We start from the raw sequence: 9,696 nt of genomic DNA, 5'->3' as shown, positions 1-9,696 counted from the left end.
TTTGCACACCATTTAAGGTATAGACAACTATACTTATAACTTCTCTTTAGTATTTTAAAGCAATATTCTTCTCCATCATGAGTGTTCTAGCATAGTCCATTATAGATATGTTCCTCCTTCTTGCTATTCCATTTTGTGGAGGCATTCTAGAGGTGGATGTTTGTCTTTTCATTTCTCTATCATTACAAAACATCTCAAACTCATCTGATGTGAATTATCCTCCTCTGTTAGATTTCAAACACTTCAAATTTTTACTTATTTCCTTTTCAACTCTTGCTAAGTACCACTTATACATTTGGAAGGCATCAAATTTTTATTTAAAAAACATAATTGTCATAATCCTAGAATAGTCATCAACAAATAGCATAATGTACTTATCTCCTTTGTAGCTTTGCACATCAATTGGTCCACAAAAGTTAGTATGAACAATCTCTAGTATAGTTTTACTCTTAAAACTTGACTTTCTCATTTTTCTTAACTGACATTGTTGGCACATTACATTATCAAGCTTCTTCAACTTAGGCAAACCTCTAACTTTCTTCATGTTACTGATACTAGCCAAGTTATCAAAGTTAACATGACATAACCTCTTGTGCCATAGCCATACATCATCATATTTTACAAGATAAGTAGCATCCTCTATATCAAGATATAATAGGTTACTTCTAGTTTGATCACCCTTTTCAATCAGTTTCTCATTGTGTCATATATCTTAGCAATCTTGTTTTCAAACTCAACCGTACATCCCAAGTTATTCAATTAAGACACACTCAAAAAATTATAGTTAAGTCCTTCAACATAGTAAGCATCGTCACATAAAATCATATCTATGAGTTTGATAGAACCTTTTCCTTTTATTAAACATGGTGCATCATTACCAAATCTTACACTATTTCTATCATAACAATTCAGGATAATGAACTTACTTTTGTCTCCAGTCATGTGGTGTGAACATCCACTGTCAATAATCTATCTATCATTCTTGTTCACACAAGTCACAAGTGTGGTTGCCTCATCATCATCAGATTCATCCTTTTTTTTCTCTTTAGAAATGTATCAAGACTTCTTGCCTTTGTCTTTGTAATCTTTGTTGTCTTTATCTCTTCTACTTTTGTATTTGTCACTAGCTTTGTAGTTCTTCTTTTTTAGACATCTCACAACAACATGACCAACCTCATTGCAATTGAAAAAAATAATGGGTAACTTACCTTTGAAATTTCCTTTACCTTTGTAGAATCTTCTTTCTAGTAGTACTTCAAGTTGTTCAATATCTTCCTCATTTGTATCATTATCACTAGACACATACTTCTTCTTCTTTTTCTTCTTCTTCTCATCAGGTTCCTTTAATGATACCTTAGCTTTCAAAGTAGATTCAATCTTTTGAAGTTTATAATTATCAAAGTTAGATAGCTCAAAAGTAGTGAGTCTACCTACCAAACCTTCAAGTGATAGCTTATTCCCTAGAATACATCTCAGTTCTTGAATTGTAGAAACCCTAATAGCATATATAGGCAATAATGTCCTTAAAACTTTGCTTAATATAGTATCATCATCTATATTACCAGTAGCTCCTCTTATTTTATTGACAACTTCTTTTATCATTTCAACATATTAAGGAATATTCTTACCTTCTTCCATTCTCCTATCATCAAACTTACCTCTGAGACTTTTTCCTTTGGCTCTTAAAATATTTGCATCTCTTCCATACATAGTGGTTGGGTCATCCCACATTTTCTTTGCACTATTAAGAACTTTGATAACATCAAATTTAGCAAAATTTACAACAGAGGCAATCTCCAGCATTGTTTGGTTGTGTTGTTTCTTTTTCTTCATATCCTTAGTAGTTTGGGCACCAACAGAATCAACATACTCCATAGAAATGGTAAATTATGTATGATCTCCAAATCCTCCAAGGTGTAGCTTCATCAAACTTTTTCATGCAAAAAAGTTATCTCTATTGGGCTTGGGTACTTATCTTTTTGACATCTTGATCTTTATGCTTCTAGTACCTTTAAATTAGTCATTTTAAGTAGATGGCTCCACTAACAATTGTTGGAATACTTTAGTCGTGCATGCATCCATAAGATTATGCAATTACTTAAAACTTATAGGTTACTGTCAAATCAACTTGCAAAAATATAAAGCATGAAACATAACAGATTTATCAACACACTTGACACAATGATTTACATGAAAACCCAATTTGGAAAAAACCACCAGTAACATGCTACTCTTTTCACTCTTCTAAAGTGATGCCCTATGAAAGGCCAACCATGTTAAAGGTTACAATACACACAGTTAAATGTGACCATGTTAAAGGATTTTAATCACCCTATTAGGAGTTAGCCTTGTTAGAGCACTTTAGACCATGCACTTGGAATGTCACCTGGTTAAAGGATTTACAAATGACTCTTAGGTCAACCTTAATCTAAAGGATTTACCCTAGACTGATACAATTGTTAGAGAGTAATAGTAAGGCTTTGATCTGAGACAACTTACAACTTCATTTGTAGATTATAGATTTCTATTTAGTCCTTAATTTTTCTTGACCTTCATACTTTGCAGATCTAATAGCTTGTTTACTCTTTGAGCATTCATCTCCTTAATCCTTCTTGCTTAACATGCCATTTTAGACTCTTCTCTTAGGTCACTTGATGAAGCAAAACCCTTGACTCCTTGTCTCCCTTAGTTTCTCGCACATGTCAACTTTGCTCCATGACTAGCCATTGCTATAAATAGGAAATTAAGATATTTTGCCACTCATTCTCCATCATCCAATTTAAGGTTTGGATGGATTAGGTAGGATACAATGTATCTACCCCATATCTTATATCTCTTCTAGAAACATCTTCTAGAATCCATTTTGAATTCACCTAAAAATGATTTACATTGAATTCTATCCCACCAGCTCATCAACCTTATCTTCCATCTAGTTCACACAATCCAATAAAACAAACTTGTCAACTCAAATTCATTAAATCCACATTATTTTAAATAATGCAGCAGCTTGGCATTATCAAGCTTTTGATGCTCGGTACATACTATATTACTCGGTATCATTGTGAAATTACTAGGCATGAAATAAAGTTTATCGGTGCTCGACATCAACTAAACTTTACTTGACATCTATTGTTCTATTTGACATACACTAGAATGAAATTTTACTCTACTTAGCTTACACTATCTTTTCTCAACACCTACTATCCACTTGGTCAAGCTTGGCATACAAACTTTGTGTAACTTGTTCTTCTAAACTTTCTTAGTGTAACTAGTCTTTGTAACCTTAAGTAGATTATCAATACATTATATCATCACTATCTTAATTGATCCTTCTACTTCATTACATAATCATAACTCAATCCTTTCTCTAGGTGCTATTGTTACATCTTTTGATCAAATCCTCTTCATCAATCAAATATGTGATAGTACTAAATCTTATAAGTAGTTTTCTTACAAGGAAATAGCAAGTTTGACATTAGTGACAAAACAATGACTGAAACACATAGTCTTCTTCAACAATCTCCCTCTTTCAATCTAGTTTCAACAATCTCAACAATGATCTTTTCAATCTAACCTCAACATGATTTTCATCTTCTTGTTCATGAGTTCTTCCTCATGCATATTTACTTGCTCTTTTATCTTTATTTCCCATGTCCTAAATTCTTCCTTCAAAATTCATAAAAAAACAAGTTGTAAAATATTTCTTCCCTCCCAATTGAAGTGTGAATTATCTAATTTTATTTGAATGTTAAAATTGAAAAAATAATTTATTATCTATTTGAGAATTTGTAATTTTTTTAAAAAAGAAAACCCTAAGGGCCAACTATAGTTTTGATCAAAACTATCTAATGTCAACTAACCATGCACATAACCCGCCTTGATAGTTTTGATAGAAACTATAGGATTTTGTTTCTATCAAAACTAAATTTTAAAGTTTTGATAGAAATTTAGTTTCTATGGAAACAAGATAATTACAAGTTTTCTTCAAATGTTAGAAAAAAAATTAGTATTTTCATGGCTTTCATGCTCAATTACTAGGTTCAAATGGAGGACTGAAGACATGTCATTTGGCATAATAAAAGTACTCTAAACGAGATTTCTAATGACAATGAACTTGATACAATTTTTATTTTTTAGATATACATTTTTTATGTGAATTGAATAGAGGTTTTTTTATAGAAAATAAACTTCTATACTAGACACTCATGGAAAAACAATAACTAAGAATTTTTTTTTTGAAAAATAGCTACACTCTCTGTATTTGAGTCATCTTTCAATCAAAAAAAGAAATTTTGAAATTAAGTAAATATATAATAAGTTACATGTGTCAAAAGTCATGTATGTCCAAATTACTGTTATGTCAACTTTAAACTCTAGCAAAATATGAAATACTAAGAATAAAGATATTAGACCACCTCAAAATTTTCACTATGGATGTTAAAAAACTAAATTTGAAAGAATTGCATTGATATCTATTGTAGAAAAAAAAAAATTGTTAGAAGTAGTGGCACTCATTCAAAATAAGATTTTTGATAATAAACCAATTTATGTGGGAGAAAAAATAATCCAATAAAGTCAATTAAATAAAAAACAAATATATATATATATATATATATATATATATATATATATATATATATATATATATATATATATATATATATATATATATATATATATATATATATATATATATATATATATATATATATATATATATATATATATATATATATATATATATATATATATATATATATATATATATAATCTAGATAGAAAATCCTAAAATACTCTAATTTACTTCATCTACAAATTCCTAACCATTAAACATAAATTTGCATTTCAAAGTGAAAGTTTTCTTAAAAATTCAGAGTTCAATGTTAGTTTAGACAAAAAAGTGTAACCCATTATTGTGGGTCCTACAAAAACATACAATAACATACCTCTCCAAGGCTCAAATTAATACTCATATTTCATAATCATACCCTCCTTATCTCCCTCAACAAGATCAAAATGTATTGGCAAAAGGGACCCATACACCTAGCCTTTGTCCATCTTCTCAATGAGAAGGGACTCTACACTTCCATGGAATCACAATTAACCCCTTCACCCACATGGCCACTTCTTTCCTATCCAAGTGTGAGTAATTTCATCACTCCCATTAAAAAATACTTCAAAAAAATGTGAAGAAAAGTAAACAAGAACAAGATTGGAAACAATACCATCTTCTCATCCCTCACAACAAAATACAACAATACATGAAATGCAAGGATGCAAGAAAAAGATACTTTAAAATGAAAACTACTCTATTGTAAGAATTTAAAAAAATGTCCATCGAAAGGAAGAACACCAACCTTTACCATGTTTTATGGAATAGGAAGTTTGAGAAGAGCCCTATCTCTTTGTTGGTCCAATTCTAAAACCTAAGGTCTCTAAAGATAGAGAGTGGGTGAACACCCACTAACTTCTCCAAGGGCCTCTAGAATTGCCTCCAAATCCCCCCAACCTACCATAAATAACTCTAAGTTATTTGGCCATCATCCATGTACCCTACCATTAATGCAAGTCTAGGGCAAGAGTCTGGGTATGGGTATGGGTAATGTCATAAGCTCACTCTATTTGTTCAACATTTAGGAAATGGAAAGTTCAAAGGGTCCCTAAAGTTACTTGGCTAGTGGTTCTGAAAATGTCCCCAACCCATACCCCTACTACTTAGGCACTTAGATTCCACAAAATTTGGCTCCTAGGACCACTTTTTGGCCTCTAAAAGTGACTCAAAGTTTTGAATTCAAAATCCTTATTGGTGGGACTTCAAAAGTTATCTCTAACCAAAGGGGATATAATTAGGGTCCCAATTAAGTCAATTTTTTTTGTTCAGGGTCACATTATCAAACCCTAATTGACATGTCATTTTACACATACACATGGCAAGTGTCAAGTGACACTATAAAAATCACATTATATATATATATATATATATTTGACATGCCACTAAATATAGAATGAAATAACCTAATATATACATTCAATTTACAATTATGAATTAAATCACTTAATAATGAGGTTCAAATATCTTGATTAGATTCAACTTTGGTTTTATAGTTTGTATATATGGCTGGTTATTGGTTCTCCGATTAATTCTATGGTTAAATTTTCTGCACACGCAATTCAAATATGAGTAGTTTGAGAAAATCATATATATAACTAACTTATCTTGTATAATCGAATTTAACCAAAATATTTTGAATTTAATTCCAATAACCTTTTCATTTTTCTATACATTGATTAAATATAAAAAAATTGCATAATTGGATTAACCATTTAACATCTAAAATATCATTTCAAAGTAGTATTCATATAAAACACTTATTTAGTTCAACACAATGATGTAATCCATCAATTTTAGTCTTAAACTTTTAAAACATAGTTCATTAAATCATTCCAAATCTAATTCCAATCAATTTACTATTATTGAAATGGACTATTTAAATGTATATAAACATAATCATCAAGGTATCATATATAGCATCTTAAAGCAAACAACACATAACATCAATAGAATACATCAATGTTTAAATAGTCAAATAATGTATCAAATCTTGAATCATAGGGTATCAAAAAATGAACATATCAAATGATATCAATTTCCATTAAAACACCTAAGCCATTACACCTTAAGTATTTTCCATCATCATAGTCATCCAAGTCCATTAATTTTCTAACACCTAGGTATGTAGATGTATCCTAGAGAACACATGAAATACTTATGATTTACACTGTAATTTTGAACAACCAAATAACTCATCTTAATATAGAAGTATACCTACTTGTGCATAATACCCCAATAACCTTAGACACTAAAATGTACTTTTAATATTTAATATTAACTTACCATAAGAGAACTTCTAGGGGGGTGATAATCTTTATATTTGACTTTCTAATGATTCTAAGAGGGTAAGTACTAAATTATTTTAGCATAAAAATCATCAAATAAGTATACATAAAATAGCTTGAATTTATCATAATGTCCTTGGTATGGTTTCTATCAATAACCATAACAACTTCTCTTTCCATTAGCTTGTGTTGCTCCTATATCCATTCAATTCTCCTATACATGGATTCAATAGAGAAATTCATATTTAAATATGTACCTGTGAGGAGGGATCTTATATCCTTCTCCCACTTTCCTTTGACTTCCTCTTGGAAGTCACACAAACTAGGATGTGCATCTCGTGTTAGACCTTGCCTAGTCTTATCCTCTAATTTTACTCCTATACAAATGGATTATTTACAATTCACATATACACTCACAAATGATAACATATTTACCTAATTACCTTGAAGAAAAGTGAAGTTCAACCCATAACTCTAACATGGGTATTCTTTCTAGGGTTGAATACTTCTTAAAATGTATAGGTCACATATATATATAACCTGCTAAATTGATATAAATATTATTATAGACACCACAAAGTTAGGTAAATATATATAACCTGCATAATAATACCATAAAGTGTTTTGAATTTCCATATGATCACTCATTAGGTAACAGTTGTATGAGACTCCGTCGAATAAGGTTTCCTTATAATGCAACTTGGATCTTTATCAAATGTTAATCACTTTTACTTTAATTTTCCATTGCATACTAATTCCTTGATAGGACACTGAACAATTCCATCACTATACATGCACCTTTGGCATCTAAAAGTGCATTAGGTTAACCTAAAACCTTAACTAGTCTTATGTTGGGGTGTAATCCATTACTCATAATAGGTAATAGATATTCACTAGTCCTATTATTGATGTCCTAGGAGAGGGTGGGGCATGAATACCTTCACCAAGAACCCCATACCCTAATTCTCTACCTCCACTTGATTGTTAGTAATCCCTTTGGTAGACTTATCATAAGTCACTTTGCCAACACAATTCACAAGAAGCTACCTCAAAAGGTAAACTCAAAATTAAGGATAAAATATTCAATTTAAAAGTAAAAAACAAAATAAATTAAGATTGACCAAAAGAGTAAATTTTCAATCAAGAAATTAAGGCATGTCCTAGAGGCAAAATAGAACCATCTACAAAAAATTTTGCTAAATATCCCAACATCACATTTGTACATTGTTGGCAAGAAGGAAAGAGAATTAAAATACTAAAATCTAAAATCAAACAAATAAGGAAATACATCCAATTTCGTACAAAATTTGCATTACTAACATAATGTGATCATACCAGGATCACTAAGGGAAAGGATGAAATCTTAGGTCTCCCAAAAACATTGTAAGGATCTTGCATTGAAATCAGATGTTTGTCTACAAACCGTATGGTTGAAATTGTGACTTATCCCACATACTAACAACATAACTATCTTAATTGACCCCACCCAACAATTAAGATTTAGTGCACTAAGGGGTGTGTCTAGACTAGAACTCACACAATACTATGAATGTGAGGATAACCAAAATGATTTTCCTTCTATCCTCTTGTTATTATAGGGGTCTTCTCTCAATGAATCTAAACATGTGGGGACATTATTATAGTACAATTGTACTCCAAGTTATGGTTATAACACCAAATCCCCTATCCTCAATTCACTATAATTACATATTGGGGTATCTACCCACAATCTTTCTAAGGTCAAACTCAACACAATATACAAATTGAATTTTTACTATCAAATTCACCCAATTTGGTATTATTTTGTATATATCCTTTTCCTATATTGTTTCATTGGTTACACAAATTCTAATTATCATTAGAGAATGCATTGAATGTTGGTGCTCCTATCAATAATCAATATTTTCATGCCCCTTAGTCATAAATGACTTGTGAATTTATCTTTAGATTGTAGGTCTACATCCAGTTAGGTATAAAATCATAGGTAAGATGTTTGTCAATTATTACTATTTAGTCTTACTACTAGGTCCTCACGAATGTAAAAGGTCATCATCACTTTTCCTACCATGCATCGTGGCTTGCAATCATTCTATCACTTAACTTTGAAACTTGAACCTTCATTTCATATTAGGTTAGTGATCTCATCATGACCAACCTTGCTCTATATTATAGAGTTAAAACTGATTCCTTGAATTTTCCAATATTAAGGTCTAAGAGAATATGCTAGATAATTATAATTTTTGTATCACTCACACTTACATAATAAGCATGTAAGCATAAACACATACACATATCCTTTAACTTAAAAATTTAAGTTTTCTACTAGCTCAATGCCATATTTTACATACTACTCACCATTTATTTATGTACTTACCATCATATCCAAAAAATCTTATTACCTGATTAGGGTTCCATTCCTTATAGTAGAACTGAGATATTATCTTTCTTTCCATGTCTATAACTAACTCACTTGTCAAAATTGATTCTCAACTCATCATCATATTGTTTCAGGTTCCTAGAGGTTACTTACAGATTTATATTATGCTCTTGTTTTCTCTCCAAAGATTATTGAAACAATACATCTTATCACTGTAATAGGTTGGAAGTATCCTTGTAGCTTGATAACATCCCATAATTTTAAAGTGTTACATTCCTATTCACTTACCATTTATTTTTATTTATACAATATTTTAATATTAGGAGAAAAAGTAAATTGTGAAGATCCTAGGTTTCTTTAATTTATGTTGTAGTGTTGAAATCAATAGAAGTATACTTCATCACTTCTATACTTGATATGAA

The sequence above is a fragment of the Cupressus sempervirens genome, chromosome 1 (assembly GCF_028749045.1).
Source record: "Cupressus sempervirens isolate cs-2001-9-10 chromosome 1, ASM2874904v1, whole genome shotgun sequence".
Classification (NCBI taxonomy): domain Eukaryota; kingdom Viridiplantae; phylum Streptophyta; class Pinopsida; order Cupressales; family Cupressaceae; genus Cupressus; species Cupressus sempervirens.
Note: the sequence above shows the minus strand (reverse complement) of the source record.